The following is a 22,789-nucleotide window of genomic DNA, read 5'->3' as shown; positions in this document are numbered from 1 at the left end:
ATTAGAGAAATGCAAATCAAAACTACAATGTCATACCACCTCATACCTGTTAGATTAGTTATTATCAACAATACTGGTAATAGCAAATGCTGGAGAGGCTGTGGAGAAAAAGGAACCCTCATTCACTGTTGGTGGGAATGTAAAGTAGTACAACCATTATGGAAGAAAGCATAGTGGTTCCACAAAAAACTGAAAATAGAACTACCTTATGACCCAGCAATCCCTCTACTGGGTATATACCCCAAAAACTCAGAAACATTGATACGTAAAGACACATGCAGCCCATGTTCATTGCAGCATTGTTCACAGTGGCCAGGACATGGAAACAACCAAAAAGCCTTTCAGTAGAAGACTGGATAAAGAAGATGTGGCACATATACACTATAGAATACTACTCAGCCATAAGAAATGATGACATCGGATCATTTACAACAAAATGGTGGGATCTTGATAACAAACAATTTATACGAAGTGAAATTAGTAAATCAGAAAAAAACAAGAACTACATGATTCCATACATTGGTGGGACATAAAAATGAGACTAAAAGACATGGACAGGAGTGTGGTGGTTACTGGGGGTTTGGGGCAGGGGGAGGTGCAGGAGGGAAGGAGAAGAGGCAAAGGGGAGGGGGAGAGGCACAAAGAAAACTAGAGAGAAGGTGATGGAGGACAATCTGACTTTGGGTGATGGGTATGCATCATAATTGAGTGACAAGATAATCTGGACATGTTTTTCTTTGAATATACGTACCCTGATTTATTGATGTCACCCCATTAACATTAATAAAAAAAATACAACTGTCAGGAAACCAGGAAGAGCAGGTATCTTCTTTAACTCGATAGAGAACATCTACAAAAAATTTACAGTTGCCTGACCTGTGTTGGCGCAGTGGATAAAGCGTTGACCTGGAAATGCTGCGGTTGCCAGTTTGAAACCCTGGGCTTGCCTGGTCAGGGCACATATGGGAGTTGATGCTTCCTGCTTCTCCTGCTCCTCCCCCCTTCTCTCTCTCTGTCTCTCTCTCCTCTCTAAAAATAAATAAATAAAATTTAAAAAAAAAATAAAAAATCAAAAAAAAATGTACAGTTAATATCACATTCGATGTTGTTGATAAACTAGAATCTTTTCCTATCAGATAAGAAACAAGATAAGGATGTCCTCTCTCATCCCTCATGTTCAATATATTCTGGAAGTCCTAGATAAAGCAATAGGAAAAGAAAATGAAAAGTACACAGATAAGGAAGAAATTGAACTGGTTTTATTTGTGGATGATGTAACTGTCTATGTAAAAATCCTAAAGAATCAACAAAAGAGCTCTTGGAATTGATTAGTGACTATAATAAGACTGTAAGAAGCAAAAATAACATACAAAAGACAATTGCTCTCCTATATACCAGCAATGAATAATTGGATTTTAAAATGAAAAGCTTTGTGTTTTTCTTTTAAACTGTAGTATTGTATAGTCTAGTCTATTTACATTAGCACTTTCAAAAATAGAGTACTTAATTTAAGTAAAAATTTTACAAAACATGTATAAGATTAACAGAGGGAATATTACAAAACTGATGAAAGAAATCAAGAAAGTAAAAAATTTCTCATGCATGGGTGTATATCAAGATATTCAACACGCATGGGTGAATATGAAGACTGAAAACTGCTAAGTTTGGCTCTGGCTGGTTAGTGCAGTCAGTTAAGAGCATCATCCAAAACAAGGTTGAGGGTTCGATCCCCGGTCAGAGCACATATGGGAAGCAACCAAAAAATGCATGACTGAGTGGAACAACAAATGTTTCTTTTCCAGTCTCTTTTTTCTCCCTCCCTCTCTCTGTCTTTCTAAAAATCAATAAAAATTAAGCCCTGGCCTGATAGTTCGGTTGATTGGAGCATTGTTCCGGTTGTTGGTTCAACTCCCGCGTCAGGACACATACAGAAAGGAGCTCTATGTTCCTGTCTCTCACTTTCCCTGTCTAAATAAATAAATAAATAAATAAATAAATAAATAAACACTGCTAAAATGTCAGGTCTTCCCATCTTGATCTTGATTCAACCTAATCAAAACTGAAATCATACTATGTAGGAGTTCAATTTCTATAAATGTATTGAGATATTTTTATGGCTTAGAATATAGTGTATCTTGATGACTGTTTCAGTACACTCAAAATAAATGTGCATTTTGTTAATGTTGTTTCCAATGTTCTTGAAATATCAACTAGGTCAGGTTGGGTGATTGTTTAGGTTGTATGTTATGTTAAGGTCTTCCACATTCTCACTGATTATTTTCTATCTTATAGATTACTGAGGGAGGAATTTTAAAGTCTTCATAGTTGTGGACTTGTCTATTTTCCTTTTCAGTTTGATCAGTTTTTGTTTTGTAAAGAAGCCCTCTTGGTAGGTATAAACTCATTTATACTGTCAAATTTTCTTAGTTATTTGACCACCTTATCAGTATTTAATGTCTTTTTTTTTAATCCCTGGTAAAATTCCTTGTTATGAATTGCATTTGTTATTACATTAATATAATTACTGCATCTTTTTTTTTATTAATCTCTACATAGTTCATCTTTTATTAAATATTTAATTTTAATATGTTTATGCTTTCATATTTAAGAGATTGGGCCCTGCATTTTATCCAATTTGAAAAGCTTAGCCTCTTAATAGTCTGGTTAGATAACTTACATTTATTGATATGGTTGGATGCAGATCTACCATTTTAAAAATAATTTTCTTTTGGTTCCAGTTGTCCTTTGTTCCTTTCATTCTTCTTTCTCTGCCTTCCTTTTTATTAATTGAATATATATATTTTTTTCTGGAACATTGTCTAAGTCTATATAAAGGTTTGTCTCATGGAGGAGAGAGTACCTGAATTAGGTTAGACTTTGTTAGTATAGCAAGCTCAAATTTTGTCAGACAGTTTTGCATCTGCCACAGAGTGTTGCTTGCAAATATTTTTTATTATTTTATTTTATATCCACTCTTGGCTCATTATTTATACTTCTTTTAAGTCAATAGTTGCTATAGGATTTATAATATACATCAACTATACAGTCTTTCTTCATGTCTAGTAAAAAAACGCTTAGAATTCTTATATTTTCACTATAATCTTATAAACTAAACTTTTCACACTTTCACATTTTTTCCTGTTTTTGCTACCATGAGTGGAATCACTTCCCTCTATTGTATTTCTTAAGTAAAACAATGATAATTAATTTACTAACAAATAAGCATTTAATAAACATTAACTGTGTGTCAGATACTTTGCTAATTTACATAAAAATACTGTTATTATCGCTATTTGATAGCTCAAGGAATTGTTGCATAGAAAAAGTGACTTACCCAAAATTACACATACTTAGATGATCAAAATCAACAAGTCTAATTCCAAAGTTTGCAATCTCAATCAATACATTACATTTACTGGCACATAGGAAACTTTTTAAATTTTAAATTTTGGTAGTGTTTTTTGTTTTCTAAAATTTCCTATCAAATTAAGTTAATCGTCAAATGGCAACTTGTTCATTTCCTCTTACTCATTAACTAGCTAATATTTTTGTTTCATATCTTATTGCACTTACCAGTAGTTTCAGAAAAATAAAAACATAGTAAAAATAAATGTCTTTTCTTTTTAAAGTGTATGTTTTTTAGGCCCTTATAATCAATTTATTAAGGTTTTTAACAGTAACAAATAAGTGTATTTTATTATTTCTCTTATCTCTGTTTTTTAAACCTATTATAATCACATATAGCATTATAATTCTCACTCAAAACTTAAGAGAACAAAAATTATTAAGGACAAGTAAAATAAACCTTCTTTAACTCAATGAAAAGAAATCATATTTACCTGTGAATAGAATGGTATGTAATTTGAACATTTTTTCCAGTAGAGAATTCAAACAATAATAACATTCAACATATTTTTACTAACTACCTAAAAGGGCTAGAGAATTTTTACGTTTCATAATGACTAAAATTATCTTCCGTATGTCAAGTACCTAAAAGGTAGAATTTTGCCCAATGTTCAAATGGTGACATCATATTGCTGCAATCTGTTTGAGACCCAAATTCAAAAGTTGATGTGATCATTTTAGCAAAGTACACTGAGTCTAAAACATAATCTATCAAACCCATTTTAAATTCTTGTTTGTAATGTAGACAATGTATTTCTATGTGGCAGCTAATTCATCTAAAAGATTAAGTGGTAGATTCTTAGAACACAAATATAAGTGTATCTGCAGGATGCCAGAAGCTCAATGGGTTAGGGACACTCAGGTACAACTTCCTACATAGCAAAGGAATCTGCAGATCTCGTCTTCTAAATATTCATCAAATAGAGAGACCCTTTATATAGCAGCAATAAGTCTTCATGATACTGAAAAACTGAGTAAATGATAATACTTCATTAATTTTGTCTTCCTTCAAGTGACAGGTGACTCAAGGAAGATCAAAAGAATTGGGCATGTGAACACATTTTAATATACAGGCATTCTGTAATTGTACCACATGCACATGCTCATTTCTTATCAAGATTGTTAGCTCCCTAATAAGCAGTCATACAGATATATACCTATATCTATATGTATAGGTAGATATTAATATAAATACAGATATAAAAATACATACAGATGTACATATATATATATATATATATCATACAACATGCATTTTTTTTCCTAATAATAATATGGTTAAAAAATCAATGATAAAACTCCACACATAAAACAGATCTACACATATTCTAAAACAAATCTCTGGACAAGTTTTCTAGTTGTCCTTTAAGCCTATACTACCCAATGTTGTACCTACTAGCCACAAATGGCCATTCAAATTATTTAAGGTAAAATGAAGTTTTCTTATTTACATTAGCCTCATGTCAAATGTTCATCACACATGTAACTAGTGGTTAACATACTCAGCAGCACAGATATAGAATGCTTCCATCATCCCAGAAAGTTCTATTAAGTAGTACTGCACTAAGGGTTACAAGAGCCCTCTCTGTTTATCCCCTAACAAAAAGAAATTCTATGAAAGTGTTACAACTTTTCAAATTCCTCACACAGCCTTGACTATGAAGACTCAAGTCTTACTCTATACGGAGGACCTTCAGCCACAGGATAGTGAAATTTTGCAATATTAGATGAGATGTGTAAAAGTAATAATGCCCTTGAGCCACTCCTGATTGATTCCCAAAGGAATGTTTAATGAGGCTAAGGTGGAAAATTTATGGTACTGAAAATTGGAAGATCAATATTTTGTTTGCATCTCAAATAGGCAACAACTCTTCATCTGAAAAAGAGTTCAAAGTTATATACAATCACAAGAGCAAGGAGAATACTTATTGAGCAGAAATAATGCAGTTGCCAAAGAACAAGAACTGAAGCATCACTCAACTATAATCAGCATATGCAGAGCTTATTGGAAAGAAGGAAAGCCATGCATAACTATAAATTAATTGTGACTCATTAGTTGAAAAGAAGAATTTTAGCAGGTACATAAGTAATACATACATACACACAATTTAGTAATAAAGTCCTAAAAAATAGAAGTGGTCACAGAAAATGACATTTCTAGGAACAAATAGCACAGAGAATACAATTATAAGGTCTAGCAGTATTTTTTAAGCTATATGTCTTCAAGTTTATCACCTTTTTCTTTTAAAGCATAGCCAGCAAGTTGATATTAAAAAAAAATATGTGTGCGAGTGTGCACGCATGCATGTGCATGTGCATGTATGTGTTATACTTTTTAATTTTTAAAGCTCTAGTTTTGTAGATTGGGTTTTATAATTTTCAAATTATAGAAAGTTTCACTTTTTATGATTTCAGTTCCTCATAGTCAACCATGCTTCAAAAATATAAAATGAAAAATCCAGAAATAAACAACTCATAAGTTTTAAATTGCTTGCTGATCTAAGTAGGATAATTAAATCTCAAGCTATCTTACTTGGTCCTGCCCAAGGTGTGAATCACTGTTTAGTCCACTGTTTCTATGCTATACAGTTCATTCAACTATTAGTCACTTAATAGCCTTCTCAGTTATCAAATCGACTGTTGTAGTATCAGAGTGCTTGTTCAAGTAATCCTTATCGTACTTAATAATGATCCCAAAGTTCAAGAGTAGTGATGCAGTTTGGATATGCCCAAGGAAGCCTTGAAGTGCTTTCTTTAAGAGAAAAAGTGAATAGAAGACAATATTTTGATAGAGATCATATTCACATAACCCTTATTACAGTGTATTATTATAATTTATTATTATTAGTTATTGTTCATCTTTTATTGTACCTAATTTATAAATTAAACTTTATCACAGGTATATATGTATAGGAGAAAACATCATATAGGGTTTGGTACTATGCATGATTTCAGACATCCATGGGGGGGGGGTTCTTAGAACATATTCCCCATAGATAAAGGGGGATGACCACTCCTCTTTTATAAATATTCAAACACTTCTTTGTCATGAAATATCTAGTTATTATCATCTAAAAAAGACCAAATTGAATACAATCTTCTTCTCTATAAGAGTCAAAATTTTTGTTTCTACAGAAGAGCGAAGTCAAAGTCTTTCCTTTCCTCCCTTTATAGAATTCTGAGGAGGTATAGTTCTGTGTTTGTGTATGTGCATGTTGTATGCACACATGTGCTTATGTGTGTGTGTAATATAAGCTACAACTACAGAAATGTCTCTATAGATTATGAAGACATCACCTAACCTTGCTTTGGTGGGACTAGAGAGCAGGTCAAACTTTTAGACTATAGGCCTACTGAGATTTTATTTTTAACAGCAATAAAATTACCATCACACACATGTTCTTTCTCAAGATGTAAAGCATTTACAAGGTCTGTCGGATAATGTCATCTCTTATTATGCTCAAGAAAATGTTGAGATCCCCCTGCTCATTTCTTGCATGTGACCACACCACAGTGATATACAGCAAATAAAGTAGAACAAGAACGTCAAAGCAGGCAAACCACACTCACTTCTCTCAGTTGAAAAATCACTTGATGCATATATTTATCATATAGGATAATAGAAACATCAATTTCAATACAAAAGTAACTTCAAAGTATGTATAGGATAAGAACAAATTTGTAAAACATTTCATGTACATTCAACTTTCTGACAATCACAGAGTAAACCCAAGAATGAAGTTGAGTGTCATTTGCTGTCCTTTCAGGTAGGTAAGATTTAATATCAATGCAAACTTTATTCGTTTTTATTCACAACCTTTTGCCGCTGTATTCTTTTTTTTTTTTTTTTTTTTTGTATTTTTCTGAAGCTGGAAACGGGGAGAGACAGTCAGACAGACTCCCGCATGCGCCTGACCGGGATCCACCCGGCACGCCCACCAGGGGTGACGCTCTGCCCACCAGGGGGCGATGCTCTGCCCCTCCGGGGCGTCGCTCTGCCGCGACCAGAGCCACTCTAGCGCCTGGGGCAGCGGCCAAGGAGCCATCCCTAGCGCCCGGGCCATCTTTGCTCCAATGGAGCCTTGGCTGCGGGAGGGGAAGAGAGAAACAGAGAGGAAGGAGAGGGGGGGTGGAGAAGCAAATGGGCGCTTCTCCTATGTGCCCTGGTCGGGAATCGAACCTGGGTCCCCCGCACGCCAGGCCAACGCTCTACCGCTGAGCCAACTGTCCAGGGCCACAGCTGTATTCTTAACACTGATTTGTTCCACCTTCTGAGGTCAATCGGCATGATTTAAAGCGTGTCTCTCACCTTGTTCCCTACAGTAATTAGTCTGCCTTGCTCAAGAAGGTTGCTTGCCAAGGAACATTTTAATTGAGCACCAGTTTCTAGAACTAACTAAAAATCAAGGCTGGTGGCCCTAAATTTTGGTGTCTTAACTATCCAGATGACCCGATACCAATGGATGCACATTTGTCTTGAAATTTTAGTTTCTTTTAATGGCTCTTGAATGAACAGAGTTATCTACATATTTTAAAAAGTATTATTTATCATCATAGGGTCATTAAAGTCTATATCCAGTGTCTACACAAATCTTTCAGTAATTATTAAGAACCTGCACAATGATCCTAGATTTCAGATTCTTGTTACATTGAGTTTTATGGGGTATAGTTACCTGCTATGGGTAGGTTTTTATATTTTTATTTTTTACACACTGAAGCTATTTCACTAAAAGCTCACAAAAGTGAATGGGCCTTTATGTGAATGAGCATAATTTATTAACATTAATAGCAACACCTTCAAAGCATTTATTCATGTATATTGTATTAGGTGCCATACACTTGGGATATTTGATATGCAGTAATTATAATTGCAAAATTGTAGCAATTTATAACCTATGGAAATATACCTTGTGCATTGTTAGCTAAGAAAATGCAAATTTTTATTTGTCTACTCTAGAGCGGTACTCCATATAGCATTTAGTACAACATAATTCCCACTTGGAAGCCATTCTGCATTTAGTACTTTAGAAGAGACTGCAACCTGGGCAGTTGTGGGATTCAAATAATTTAACAACCAGTTCTTTTCCTTAAATAATACCTAATAAAAAACAATAAAACTGTTCTTTAAGATATTTCCATATTGCTTCTTGATTGGTGTCCTCACTTGCAATTTTTTTCACCTATGGATGGAATGAATATTACTATGGGCACTTAGAATACACTGTTGAATGTTAAAAAAGAGTAAGGAATGTAAATTTGTGATTTCCATATTAGGTGGCTACCCAGGTGCCCACCTGAGAGAGAACCCTGATTACAAACACCATTTTAACAACTGGTTCTCTGAACTCAAGAAAAAATTAGGTACCGGTTCTGCTGAACTGGTGCAAACTGGCTGAATCCCACCACTGAATCTGGGGCATTGGGGAATAGGAGAGAAAATGTATTGACTTTGGAGCTAAATAGAGCTAGTTTTCAAGTATGCTTCTGCCATTTAGTGACTGCGACACTGAGGAAAGTTTCTGAACTCTGCTGAGTCCTTTCTGTGATCTATAAAATAGTGATATAAAAATCCCACCACATTGTTTATAAGGAAAAAGAAGACCATATGTGCATCATGACTCAAATTGATCATGGTCTGAAGTGAACAGTCAATATATGGTTGCCTTTGCTATTCTTTTAAAGTACCAATTAACATTATACAACAAGATACAAATCCTTTAAAAAAGGTATGTCTGGCAACCCCTCTGAAATTGCCTAGACATACAGCAGCTCTCCACTGACCTTGCTTGGACTGTACTGTATGTAGTACACACAAATGTATTTAATAAATATTTGCACAGATCTGCTTGCATATCTAAATATGAATCTTCTTTTCTGAAGTCAATTGGGATTCTTCAGGTGAACAAGATATATATTTTTTAAATTAGAGGTTATTTCCTACAATCCTTACATTTCTATGCTTACATTTCATGTAAACAGTAAATCCCATAATATGTACTAATATATGCTTTAAACATGGCCTTCTCATGGTTACCTAAATCTAGTAGAGCCACTATTTTGTAAAGAATACAAAATACATGTGCAAACATGCATGCATACACATATTCACAGATCGAACTTCCCAATGATTTTATATTTAAGTTATGGTAGAGATTTTTGTTCCACTTTTCTCATTTCCTATTTTATACAAAAGAGGCCTTGTGTTAGAAAACCTATTTCATTCTTTTAAATGCATTGAAATTACCATTTGTATTTTCTTGGCTTTTTTTTTTTTTTTTACATTAGACAAATCCTCCCAAATCAGAATTTAGGATAGGGGAATCCTCCTATAATGCAATTGGAATAGTATCACTTCACAGAATGAATTCAACCTGAGCACAAAGTTAATTTTTATCTGAGGTAGCCTCTTTGCAAGCAAAATAGGACTATACCATAAGATAAGAAATGTTACTTCTTTATCGCTCATGTTATAAAGCTCTTAATAATACAGAATGGCATGTTAATTATTTCTAGTGACAATATTAGGATGGTAATGAGAAAAGAAAATCATTATATATTCATTCTCCTGATAGGCATTACAATAAGACTGGGAACAAAAAAAATTAATCAATTACATTTGGCCGAAAGGGAAATAGGAATGGTAAGAGTTGTGGAAACAGGAACAAAAAATCCACTATGCTGGAACAAGTTCAATTCCCGTCCACTTGTGGAGACTTATCAAGCTCTTACCAGAATCTTCTTAAATTCCTGTTCCTTGCTCTCAAAGAATCTTCTATCGATTGCCATCTCATCGAAAAGTGCTTCTACTAGTTATCCTTCCTTAACCAGCCCTGCAGTACAAGTACAGGTTTTTCTCTGCTTCCTGGACCATCTCTTGTATCAACAGTCCCAGAATTAAAGCAAAGGAAATTGCCTGTGGTGGGAAAGGAAGGAATCCTACGTGTGGAACAAAAGCCTGGGGGACTTCATTATTATCATTGCAGGAAATTCACTATGTGATGCTTGTAATTACATGGAGAGAGAATTATTTTGTTGAAGTAGATTATTTATAGTGGAGACTAGGTGTTTATTTTTTCCAGTGATAATGCAATTATCTAAAAATGTAAAATTAAAGCTTATAAGCTATATTTATTTTTATTTTTAAATAATTGGACTAGTGAGGAATTTTAAAAATTGTTTGTGATAGTATTAGAAATTCTATGGTGTTTGAAATTTACTGCATTTAGCATATGTTCCTATATATTTTTATAATAATTTGTATATTTTGTCTTTTTTAACTGGCCTTTATAACTAGGAGGGAGAGGAATGAAATAATTATAAAAAATAATTTGGGGACTATAGCCCTGGGCTCTGCGAAGGTTCAAAATTAAACTTGTCAGAGGTGGTGGTGGGGGGGAGAATTAACATCACCAAGAAAAGAAAATAACCATAATAAGGAAAGATCTATGACACAATTCAGCTTGAGAAATATCTTTATTTTGGCCAGAGACAGAAACAAAAAAAATGGAGAGTTTTAAGTCAAAAATTGTACCTGTCTGGGCTCTGTCTTCTATTGTTCTTGTCCACTAAGAATAAGGTTGCTCTGTGGTAAAGAAAAGGCTTCAAATTTTTCAGGGCCTTACACACACACACACACACACACACACACACACACACACACACACACACACACACGGGAGAGGAGGTGATTATTCTCTTTTGATGTAGACAGGATTGGTTGAGAAGGACACTGACCTGGAGAAACACAGGAAGTGGAGGTGATTAAAGTTAGGTCCCCAGGCCAATGGCATTCACTTCTCTAGGGTACCTGTCAGAAATACGAGGAAATCAGAAGTTCTGTGGTGGAGTTCAGAGTTAGATTAACCGGGTCCTTTCAGGTGATTAATACTTGCCAGAGTTTGAAGAGCACTGATAAAACTGCTCATTCAGGACAGGAATCAGGAAGAGAAAAAAGCACCAGCTCACAGCTACGTCTACTCTATTTTTTAGTTCTTGTCTAGATACAAAATGTGATAGACAATGACTGTACCATGAGTTCTGACTTTTAGTATTCTTGAAAGATATCTGACTTACATATAACTTATCAAAGGAGACACATATTTTAAAATTTTGATAATTCAGTAATTATAGATTACACAGTTTGATCTAAAATGCATAATATTAGTGGATGGGTACCTATTACAAGTAAAGATACACTTAGGAGCTTAATTTTTCTTAAAATGCTTATAATTTGGGACTTTTTAATAATGAAACAAGATATCAAACTATGTAATAAAGATATAATTAGTTTAAAAATATCTACCTGTCATAACTATGATGTCTTGTGACATGTCATTAAAACAGCACATATTGCTTCTGTAGTAACCTTGCATAAAATTGTCAAGGAATGAAGGAACCAGGCACCGCACCTTTGGACTTCAGTCCATTGGAAGGAGTTACTGCTTTTTTTTAATTTTTTATTTTTCTATTTTTCTGAAGTTGGAAATGGGGAGGCAGTCAGACAGACTCCCGCATGCGCGCCCAACCGGGATCCACCCGGCACGCCCACAAGGGGGCGATGCTCTGCCCATCTGGGGTGTCACTCTGTTGCAACCAGAGCCATTCTAGTGCCTGAGGCAGAGGCCATGGAGCCATCCTCAGCGCCCAGGCCAACTTTGCTCCAATGGAGCCTTGGCTGCGGGATGGGGAAGAGAGAGACAGAGAGGAAGGAGAGGGGGAGGGGTAGCGAAGCAGATGGGCGCTTCTCCTGTGTGCCCTGGCCGGGAATTGAACCTGGGACTCCTGCACGTTAGGCCGACACTCTACCACTGAGCCAACCAGTCAGGGTCAGGAGTTACTGCTTTTATTCATAACTAGAACCATACCATGAGACGAGATAAAAGCAAAATGGACCTTGAACTTCTTGTGGTCAAAGTTAGGATACTTTCAAATACAACCATCAAAGAGTTCACCTCACACTCCACTTCAAAGCCTAGTCATACTTAAACAAATATGTAATGTTGTTGTCCATTGGAACACAGTAATTTAAAAGAGCCATAAGCCAAGGATCTATAAAAAAAGGGGGGGGGTAAGTAGTATTAAATATATACATGAGTTTTCATTCATGTTTACAAGAAAATTTTACATATTTATTAATATAAAGTATTTTTTTAAGTTAAGTACATTCTAAGCTATAATTATAATCCACACTTAAGTCATGTATTACAAAATATAGAATGGGCTACAGAAGATAGATTTAGAATAATGACTTAGTTTATTCAGGCTGTAATAAAGTAATACCAATATGGTGGTCTGCAAACAACAGTGATTAAAGTATTCATATAAATGATAGTATATTGTATGAAAATATAGAAAATAGGTGAGGTAATATGTAAATTACATATATCTTGTAAGTGATTTGTTACATAAAAGGTAAAATTGTGTAGTTGCATATGCCTGGGATTATTTTGTTTGTTATATTTTACTGGAGAACAGAACACTATCAAATCAATATAGTTAGAGCCTGACCTGTGGTGGCACAGTGAATATAGCGTTGATCTGGAATGCTGGGGTTGCCAGTTCAAAACCCCTGAGCTTGCCCAGTCAAGGTACATAGGACAGGCAATCAATGAACAGCTAAAGTGAAGAAACTATGAGTTGCTGCTTCTTGCTCCTCCCTCCTCTCTCTTGTTTCTCTGTAAAACCAAAAAGTAAAATATTTAAAAATAAATAAACAAATCATGACAAGGGCAGGAGGAATCTGTTTGGGGCTGAAAGTTATTTAGTCACACAGGTGTGGTAGAGAAGAAGAAAAAAAAAATGGCACACTAGAAATCATTACAGAGAATGAGGAACTGCAGAGGCATTTTTAAAACCTGTGCAGAACACAAGACTGAAGCCATATGGGAAAACATTTGTGGATAAAAGCAGGCAAAATCCACACGTTCTCTGTTGTATTCTTCACCAGTTCTATCTTCACCATAAACACATCGTCTGCCTTACTACTGCTCTCCTCGGTGCACTCAGCTCCTTTCTGGCAGCATGGAGGTTTGACCCTCAAGAGTATATGATAAGGGTATGAGAAACTCTTCTCTATAGATTCCTTATTTCAGACATGGGTGTATATTTTTTTCTGAGAAAGAAAGCATTTCTCAAAGTGAAGGGCTCGTAATTTCAGAGCTCTGCCTCCACACAGAAGACCGCTGCTTTAAAAATGCATTAACTGAACTGCTTTAATTGGCATTATCTGGCTCTATTTCTAACAGATTGAGGAAGTGATAGACATATTAAAGCAGAGTTCTCCCAAACAATTAAAAAAAATTTTTTTTCTATATTTGTTCAGATTATTAGGGAACAGAAAAATGTAGACTCATATCTTCTGGGAAACTTAGTAAACTATTGGACAGCAAGACCTAACAGGCTTAACAGTACGCAGTTCTTTGAAGTTGTATTTGGCAAAGCTTTGAGACTGGAATCTAGCTAATACAGGTCTACTCTACTTTACTAATATCTTGGAGTCAGATATGTTTCAGGATTTAGATAATTTTTCAAATACAAAAATGTTTATGGCAAATCTTAGTCAGCTACCTTAGTTGGTTAGTGTGTTGTCCCTATATGCCAAGGTTGTGGGTTTGATCCTTGGTCAGGGAACATACAAGACTCAACCAATAAATGCATAAGTAAATAAAACAACAAATCAATGTTTCTCTCTCTCTCTCTATCCTTCCCTTCTGCTCTCTCTAAAAATCAATCAATCAATCAATCAATCAATAAAAAGTTTATGGCATAATTGTTGCATAATATATAACTTCCCACAAATAGGTCTGAAGTAACATCCTATAACTAAACACACAAACATTTCTGCAGTAAAGTCACACTAAGTTATTATTAATAAAGTCTGAGTAGCCTCATATGACCTCAAGACAGGTATTGAATCCAAATAAAAAGACTGAATTTTACAGATTTATGGATTTTGGAATGACAGCTAAAGATTGTCAACCTGACCTTCTGCAACAGGCATGGGTCATGCTCTCACTCACTCTCTTTCTGCTACCATCTTGGTTCCACATTCCCCACACAAAATGCCCAGTGAAGCCACAGGAACCATCCCTACGACAGAGCAGGAGTCGCCACAACCCCAGGCTGAGACAGGGCTTGAATAGAATCTGACAGTGATGAATCAGGAGTAGAGCTCCAGGAACAATATTCTATACAGGCAACCACACAACAAGTCCAGCTGATGGCAGCAGCTGAAATTGATGAAGAACCAGTCAGTAAAGCAAAATGAAGCTGGAGTGAAAAGAAGGCTATGTCCAAACTGGGTCTTCAACAGGTTTCAGTGGTTGCTAGGGTCACTATCCAGAAATCTAAGAATATTCTCTTTGTCATTACAAAACCAGATGTCTACAAGAGCCCAGTTCAGATACCTACATAGTTTATGAAGAAGCCAAGATCAAGGATTTATCTCAGCTAGCACAGCTAGCAGCTGCTGAGAAATTCAAAGTTCAAGGAGAAGCCGTCTCAAACATGTAAGAAAATACATAGACTTCAACTGCACAAGAGGAAAGTGAAGGGGAAAAGGTTGAGGAAACAGATGTGGAAGTTATAGACATAGAACTGGTCATGTCATATGCAAATATGTCAAGAGAAAGGTAGTGTGAGCCCTGAAGAACAACAGTAATGATATTGTAAATGCTGTTATGGAATTAGCAATATAACCATCTAAAAAGGAGGACTTATTATTTTTTTTTTGGTTTGAATTTGTATTGTTTCTATAATTAATAAAGTTATGGCTTATTGTGGATAAAAAAACAATTTCCAACCTGAAAAACAAAAATTATTCCTATTGTTTACTATTATGACTATTAGTATTGTCTATACCACTGCATTTACTGCTTATTATGTGACAGACACATCATAAGTGGTTTATTAAACACTGTCTAAGTTGTCACAATAATATTTTATATACACAATTAAAACCCATTTTTAGAAACTGAGTCAGATATCATACTTGTAAAGATTCTATTCTATAAATTTCCAATCTAAAATCCATTTTTGTAAGATTTTCCACTAACTCTTTCTTCTCTTTTTTTATTGAGTACTGTTTACTAAATGTCTACTGTACATCAGGCATTTTTCTTAACACTGAGTAGAAAACAAGGAACAAAAATGTTCTGCTCTCTTGGGGGAGGGAATAGACAAGTTAAAATAAATTTTAAAAACTCTAAAGTAGTAATAAAAATAATGTAGGACAAGGAAGTGATAAGAAATGATGTGTAGACACAGACATATTTAATAAAGGGTCATGAGCAAAGGCCTCTCTAACAGCATTGAACACAGACCTGCATGAATCGAAGGAGGTGTGGTAACTGGGGAAGAGCATTCCAGGCAGAGGGAAGGGGAAATGCAAACAGCCAGAGGTGCAGGACAGCCAGATGAAACACCAGCATGTTCCATTATGTCCCTGTGTGTTGCCAGTATGCCCCTTGTAATACTTGGAACATACTTACTATGAAAAAATATTTAATATTTATCTGAAATGCAAATTTAAATGAGTGTCTTGAATTTTTGATTTCTCAATCTGGCAACCCTTTTCAGGTAAAAATGTGTTTGCTTTATCACAGGAACAGCAAGGAGGAATAAGAGGGCCAAGGTAGCAAACACGGAGTGATCTCAAGGAGATCAGGATGGTAGTCGTGAGCCACATGTTTTCCCAGAGCACTGGAATGTGGCCGATCAACAAAGAGATGCACCATGAGTCTGAAGGACACCCTGAATGGCAAAGACTTTGCATAAAATTAAAGGTGAAGTCCGTCATTGATAATTTTTTCATGGTTACATTTTGAATAGAAAATATTGAAAGTATATTAGGTTAAAATATATTCTTTAAATTAATTTTACTTCTTTTTATTTGTTAATGTTTCTACTAAAACTTCAAACTTACTTACAGGGCTCACATGATAAGATTATTGGACAGTGCCCGGTGAGAAGGAAAATGGCTAGTGGAGAAAGAAAGCCGTGCAGTCTTGAGGACTATGGGAAGGACTTTAGATTGTACTTGATTCGGATGGAAAGGTATTGGAAGGTTTTATTGTAAAAATGACATGATCTGACAGATTTTGAAAGAATCACTGGAATTGCTATCTTCACTCCCCTCCAATGAAGCCCCAGCTAAGGTGACAAACACAAATGCTTCTTCTACAGGCGACTACTGTTTACTCTCTACAGAAATTATCACTTACTTTCTCGCCTTGTCTCCTAGGTCCCAGGTAAATCATCACATTGATTAAGATTTCCCAGCACAATTGACTTACGGTCTGTTGTTCTAAATCCTGCTTCCCAAAGTCACAGGTTCAAAAATATTCTTGGAGAAGCTACCATGTGCCAGGCATTATTCTAAGTGCTAGGAATACAGTCGTAAAAGAAGGAAAAAGAAGAGGCAATAAAAATTATGTGACATAGGGTTTATATTTTAGTGGAAACAGTCTATAAAGAAAGTAAAAACAAAAAACCCCGATATATGGTGTATTAGATTTAAAGTGGTACAGTAAAAAATAAAACAAACGATGGTTAAAGAATGCCAGAGCAGAGTGGATTAATTTTATTTTAAATAGACTAATGTGTAGGAAAGCCACACATGAAACAGGGGAGTGAGGGACCCACACGATATTGGGGGAAGAGAGTTCCAGGCAGAAAAGACAGCTAATGTATAGGCTGCGAGACTGAGACTTGGCCTGCTGGAAGAACAGCAGGGAGGCCTCGCTGGACAGAGCAGAGGGGAGAGTAGCAAATAAAGTATGCTTTGACAAAACCACCTGCTTTAATGCTGCTGAAGTCCAATTAGAGGTAATTGGCTTCGTGGAATTGTGAAGTTCTGGGAAAGCAAAATGAGTTCTGAGTTCTACTCGTGAATAGTCTATGAATACCCAAGCACAGGGCTGTCTTGAAGCACACATAAATTTCTTGAATGGCGAAGTCCATTTTAAGAGGATGCATGTGAAACCTGAAGCAGAGGTGAAGGGTTGAACCAGATATGTTCTTAACTGACATGGCTTCCATCATCTAACTTTGCAGCTACAGAATGTACCTAGTGCCCCCACCAGAGATGGCGGGTCACTGCATCATTAGTGCCTACATAAGAATTTTCAAATAAATGCACCCTGAGCTGGACTTACCCTCTTGGGAGATAGGCAGTAAGTACCCAGGGCTTGAGGATTGAGGGTGTAGTGCTTCAGAGAAAGGTTCATATAAAAAGGCAGAAAAAGCAACTGGTCTATAAGGAAAGTAAATCAGAGACAAATAGGGGATTTCAAAAGATGTTATGTTCATAGAACAAAAGCAGGCTAACATGAAAAGGAAATTAATTAGAGGATTGAGAAAATGTATACAAGTCATTACCAAAATATGAAATTTATTAAATAGGTTGATTAGCACAGGGCAGTGAATGGTATCTTCTATTGCTAATAAGTGGAAAGAAAAAAGAAAAATATTACTGCGGGATAAGTGGGACCAGGAGTGACAGGTGTGGAAAAAGTAAGAGGGTCAGGAGGGGAAGCAGACAAAAGAACTCATGCAGGGACAGAACAAGACACTCAAAGTGGTTGAAATTTTATCCAATAGTTAATTTTTCACAATCAAAAAGGCCAGAGGGAAGCAGCAGCCCTCTGTGGGTCCTCCAGGTAATCAGGGACCTCTTTTGTGCATTGTGTGCAACAGCAGGATGCAACAAGGAGTAAGGAGACATTACGCAGAAGAAGCAATATTTGGAAGGAATAAAAGACTATTGGGAGAAAGAAATACGAAAGTAAATAAGGTACATACATTTAAACTGCACAGTGCACGTTGGCCTGCTGGCCCGTTGGTTATCCATTGGACACCCACTGAGACATATACTCTGGCTCTGCCACTGGGAAAGTGCGACTCCACCAATATAGAATGATGCAATAACTGAAATCAGTATTTCTAAAATGCGTTCTGGGGATGTTGCCCCTTTTACATGTTTTGTGATAACAATGTCCAGTGACCTAATATGTTAGGAAAACACTGCAAAGTATATCCTTGTCTTAGAGATTCCTAACTATGCTACACATTCAAGACTTTGGGAAGTCCTGAGGTAAAAAAACCTAGAGAACTTTGTTTAATTCACCATTTCCCAAATTTACTTGGCTAAGGAATCTTTTTATTCATGTAACATGCGCATATGTACCAGAATTAATGAGCCATAGAGTCTGCTGTGGGGAAATAACCCTGGATGAACTTGCTGAGCATACTAACTCTGGCATGGCTAAGGGAGAACCACAAGAGCGCCCGTGTGCTGTCCTTCCGGACCCCCATGCACCCCAGCACACTTAAGGTTTCATAAAACATCAGCCTGCTTAAAATAATAATCCCAAACTAGAACTCATCCAAACGAGCTTAACACTATGACTTGGGCCCTTCTGTTCCCTCATCTGCTTCTTAACACTCTTTCCCCTAACAAACGGGAGAACTATCAGTGATGTATCCATCAAAAATACAGAAAGGAAGGAAGAAAGGGAGGGAGGGAAGGAAGGAAGGAAGGAAGGAAGGAAGGAAGGAAGGAAGGAAGGAAGGAAGGAAGGAAGGAAGGAAGGAAGGAAGGAAAGGAGGGGAGGGGAGGGGAGGGGAGGGGGGAGGGGAGGGGAGAAGAGGGGAGGGGAGGGGAGGGAAGGGGAAGGAAGGGGAGGGGAGGGGAGGGGAGGGGAGGGACAGGGAGCGGAGGGGAGGGGAGGGGAGGGGAAGAGAGGGGAGGGGAAGAAGGAAGGAAGGAAAGAAGGAAAGAAGGGAGGGAAGAAGCAAAAACTTCTCAAAACCTCTCTCCAGCATTTAAAATAATCTACATTTCTCCTTATTTTTCCTCTCACAGCCAAATTTTCTTTCATTAACCATTACCAAAAAATTAATACAAAAATGTAAATTATAAAATAAAACTGGTTATGAAATCACCAAAGCAATAGCACAGTACAAAGGAAAAGTGTGAAATAAATTCTGTGGCAGGTGAGGTCATTGGCACCTGGGGGTTTGCAAAACACAGAAACCTCAGAGGGATGCTTGAAGCGTTGGTAACACTAAAACAAACAGAATAGGAACAGAGGTTCTAGAAAACAGGATGCCACATTCTGAGCAGAAAAAACAGGCCATCGGCATCTAAGTCTTTTTCTCTTCCCCTCTTATATATAACTTCCCCCTATGGCTTTAGTAACAGATTTTGTATTTAATATGCATACTTTTGTTTTCCACAAACATATGCATATCTATCTATTCCATTATAGATTTTTTCTATATTAAATGTTCAAAGGACAGTAGATTCGCATGTTCAGACATTTTCTTTAGCTAAGGAAATGTCAAAACAGAAGAATTGTCTTTTCTTCTTGAGGTTTCTGAGGTAACAGGAGGAATATTTTTTTAATTCAGAGAAAACTACATGTAAAAAAAAAAAACAAGTAGCAGAACCTAACAGAATTTTGATATGCTTTGTCCTGCCACTCACTGAAATGTGACAATGACAAACTTTTTTAGCCTAGTTGAATTTTGGTTTCGTCATATGTTAAACAAACAAATAAGCTATCTAAGCTGGGGGTGATCAAATAGCAATCAATGGGCTATATCCACAAATAACATTTTATTGGAGCATAGCCATACCCGCTTGTTTATGTATTTCCTATGGCTAGCTCTATTCCAAATGGCAGAGTTGAATACCGTTGAGTAGTTGGGACAGAAACTGTATGTTCTATACAGCCTAAAATATTTTCTCTCTAGCCTATACAGAGAAAGTTTGTTTAAGTTTTTGCCATCTATGACATCCTGTACACTGATTATCGCCCCACAAGAGACTTAACCGTTGTCATTGGAATACAGGTGTTGGGAGCAGAGTAAATGGCCTGAGTAAACCACCCCAAACTAAATATTTCATGCACCTTTAGTCAATTGCTTTGCCACCCACAGCATTTTGACAATGAACCACACACCAAATTGCTGTAACTAGTGCCAAGGAAATACATTTTGAAAACAAAGCTTGCTTTCTGGTCTGTGCCTTATGAAAATGTATGATGTGAATTGCTCTCAAATAAGGTGAGTGTTGTGCTGTGTCTCCAGCTTTGAATCCCAGAAACCACAACATTCCTCAGCTCAGCCTCCTCCATAGAAGAGGGATAGCTTGCCTTGCCAACCAGATGAACAAACTCTGACATTTTATTTATTTTGTTTTCTGGAAACACTCAAAGGGAAAGGGGTCCCCAAATTTTCTGCAGCTGCTGTCTGAATCACTTTTAAAAAATATACCCAAGAAAGCAGCTTGGGTGGCCATGGAGAATGATTGAATCAGCCTGAATTTCACATATTGGGCGCTTTGAACAGTTCGCAGTGATCAGATTATCCACAGGGTCCTGACCATGTCTAACAGCCCACTCACGATTGCCTCCATATTATTACCTAGGATTTGCTACAACACCAAAGGGATTTCCTGGATGATGTTCTCCCCTTAACATTTAACCCAATACACTGAAAGACAAGCTCCCATTCCAGCATTGACATCAGAGTAGAATTCATTTAGAAAAATGTCAAGAACATAAAAACTCAATCACCAAGTGATTGCAGACACTAAACCTCAGAGTCTCAGAAAGAGTCTAAATTTTATAAGAGAACATTTCTCACTGTGTGTTTGAGTTTGAATGAAAGGTGTGCATGTTCTATCACACAGTGACATGCACAAGGTACCAATTTTAAATAATTAATAACTGCACAGGAAATTAAAAATAACAAACAAGAAAAATCAATTATATGAGAATTTTTTAGTAGTTCAATAGGAATATGCTGCTGGTAAGTTCTAAGAGATGTCAGTGAATTGAGTTCTTTTGACCCAATGCTGCCTGCATTCAGTCCCTTATTTCATAGAGGATATGAGAAACTGGGATGGACCCTTATAGGGATTAGAGTAGGTTTATTTATTCTAATAAATAATACATCCTTACCCATTTTTTTACGTTGGGATAAGATCCTGCAATGCAAATAACTATTTTGATAAGAAAATAATTTGAGAAGTTGAGGAAAATTTAGGTGACCAGACCATGAATCTGAGCACAGAAGTCTGAACAGTTAATACAGCTCAGCCTGGGGCTCCATTCCCTGCAATCCTTCTCTCTCAGAGGAAAAAAAGAGAAGCAACATGAGAGGGAATTCAGGGAAACAAATTCCAAACCATCTCAAGTCTCTGCTTCCTACAACAGCATCCTGAGAATCTAAAGCTGCTCTTGTGGTGAGGAGGAAGACAGGGCAGGCCTGGATTTTCAATGCAGGTGCTTAAAAATTAACACTGACTGATTGCCAACTTGTATTAGTACTATGAACACATCATTTCATATAATTGTCATAATGCTTCAAAGCGGATGTTACTATATGATGATCAACCTTATTTCATGGATGAGGGAATTTAGGTTCAACCCAAGGACACTGATGAAAGCAATAGATTTAGTAGAAGCAAAGAAGAGATTGGAATTTAACTCTCTTTGGTTCCAAAATGCTTGCTAATGCCACTATTTCCTGTGGTGGGAGCCCTCTTCCTTCAGAGTCAAGGTTTCAGGAGAGAATCCTTCCCATTCTCTTTGCTCCATAGAGGAACCCTAAGTGGACAGGGACTGGCGTTCTCTCCAGAAGTATCGTTGTCACATGCTCTCAAACCCCAAAACTTCGACTTATAAGTTGCCGTGGCCTGGAAAGACTCAGTAGGATCAAGACCAGTTACAGAATTTTACTGCTTTATTTTGTCCTAAGTCTACAGTCACTCCTTAGAAGTGTGCAATATATCTTGCCAACTGATATGCAAAAGTTGTATCTGTTACTTCAATACAGGTAACTGCATAGTAGGGTGCTGGTTTGCACAGTGTGCAGCTGTGTGGCCCTGGCCATCCAAAAAAAGAAAGAGGAGCTATCTCTTTGTTTTCATTTTCAACTCTCTCCACGAGGCAGAGACAAACACTGCACTGCTCTCAGGGACAGAGCTGTCTCTCCTATCTAAATCATAATGCAGAGATGACAGTAGAGCTATCATTAATCTCAGCAAGTCAGACATGTGGAAGACCAGGAGAATCTGAGCTAGTGAGAAGTTCAAATTCTATAGTCTTCAAAAAATTACTACTTCAAAGAATTTAACACATGCACACACACATTTTGGATGTGTGTAAGTAAAGAAAGCATGGGAAAGTAAGTAGTTGAGAACTTGAGATTTTTTGATTAGGCAATTTTGATAATAAACTAAGAATGATTTATATAACTTAGTTCTTCTGAAGTGCTTGAAAGTCATTTCTCTCCAATGGCATGTGAGAAATCCCACCCTTTTGATCTTGAATGCACTCTTGTTCTCTTTAGAACATTTTAAATGTAATGTATAAAA

The 22,789-nt window shown here is 36.5% G+C and overlaps 1 non-coding gene and 1 pseudogene across 1 annotated transcript; one reads left to right on the top strand and one right to left on the bottom strand.

Moving 5' to 3' along the window:
* Window positions 1-2,814: 2,814 nt before the first annotated feature.
* On the bottom strand, window positions 2,815-2,939 carry LOC136396083 (small nucleolar RNA SNORA28). The gene has a single exon (XR_010749506.1). It is a non-coding gene; the product is annotated as a small nucleolar RNA SNORA28 (small nucleolar RNA).
* An 11,526-nt stretch (window positions 2,940-14,465) lies between these two features.
* On the top strand, window positions 14,466-15,101 carry LOC136392990 (nascent polypeptide-associated complex subunit alpha pseudogene; annotated as a pseudogene).
* Window positions 15,102-22,789: the final 7,688 nt, after the last annotated feature.

Source organism: Saccopteryx leptura, chromosome 2 (genome assembly GCF_036850995.1).
Source record: "Saccopteryx leptura isolate mSacLep1 chromosome 2, mSacLep1_pri_phased_curated, whole genome shotgun sequence".
NCBI classification, from domain to species: Eukaryota; Metazoa; Chordata; class Mammalia; order Chiroptera; family Emballonuridae; genus Saccopteryx; species Saccopteryx leptura.
Note: the sequence above shows the minus strand (reverse complement) of the source record. Positions and strands in the feature narration are given on the sequence as shown.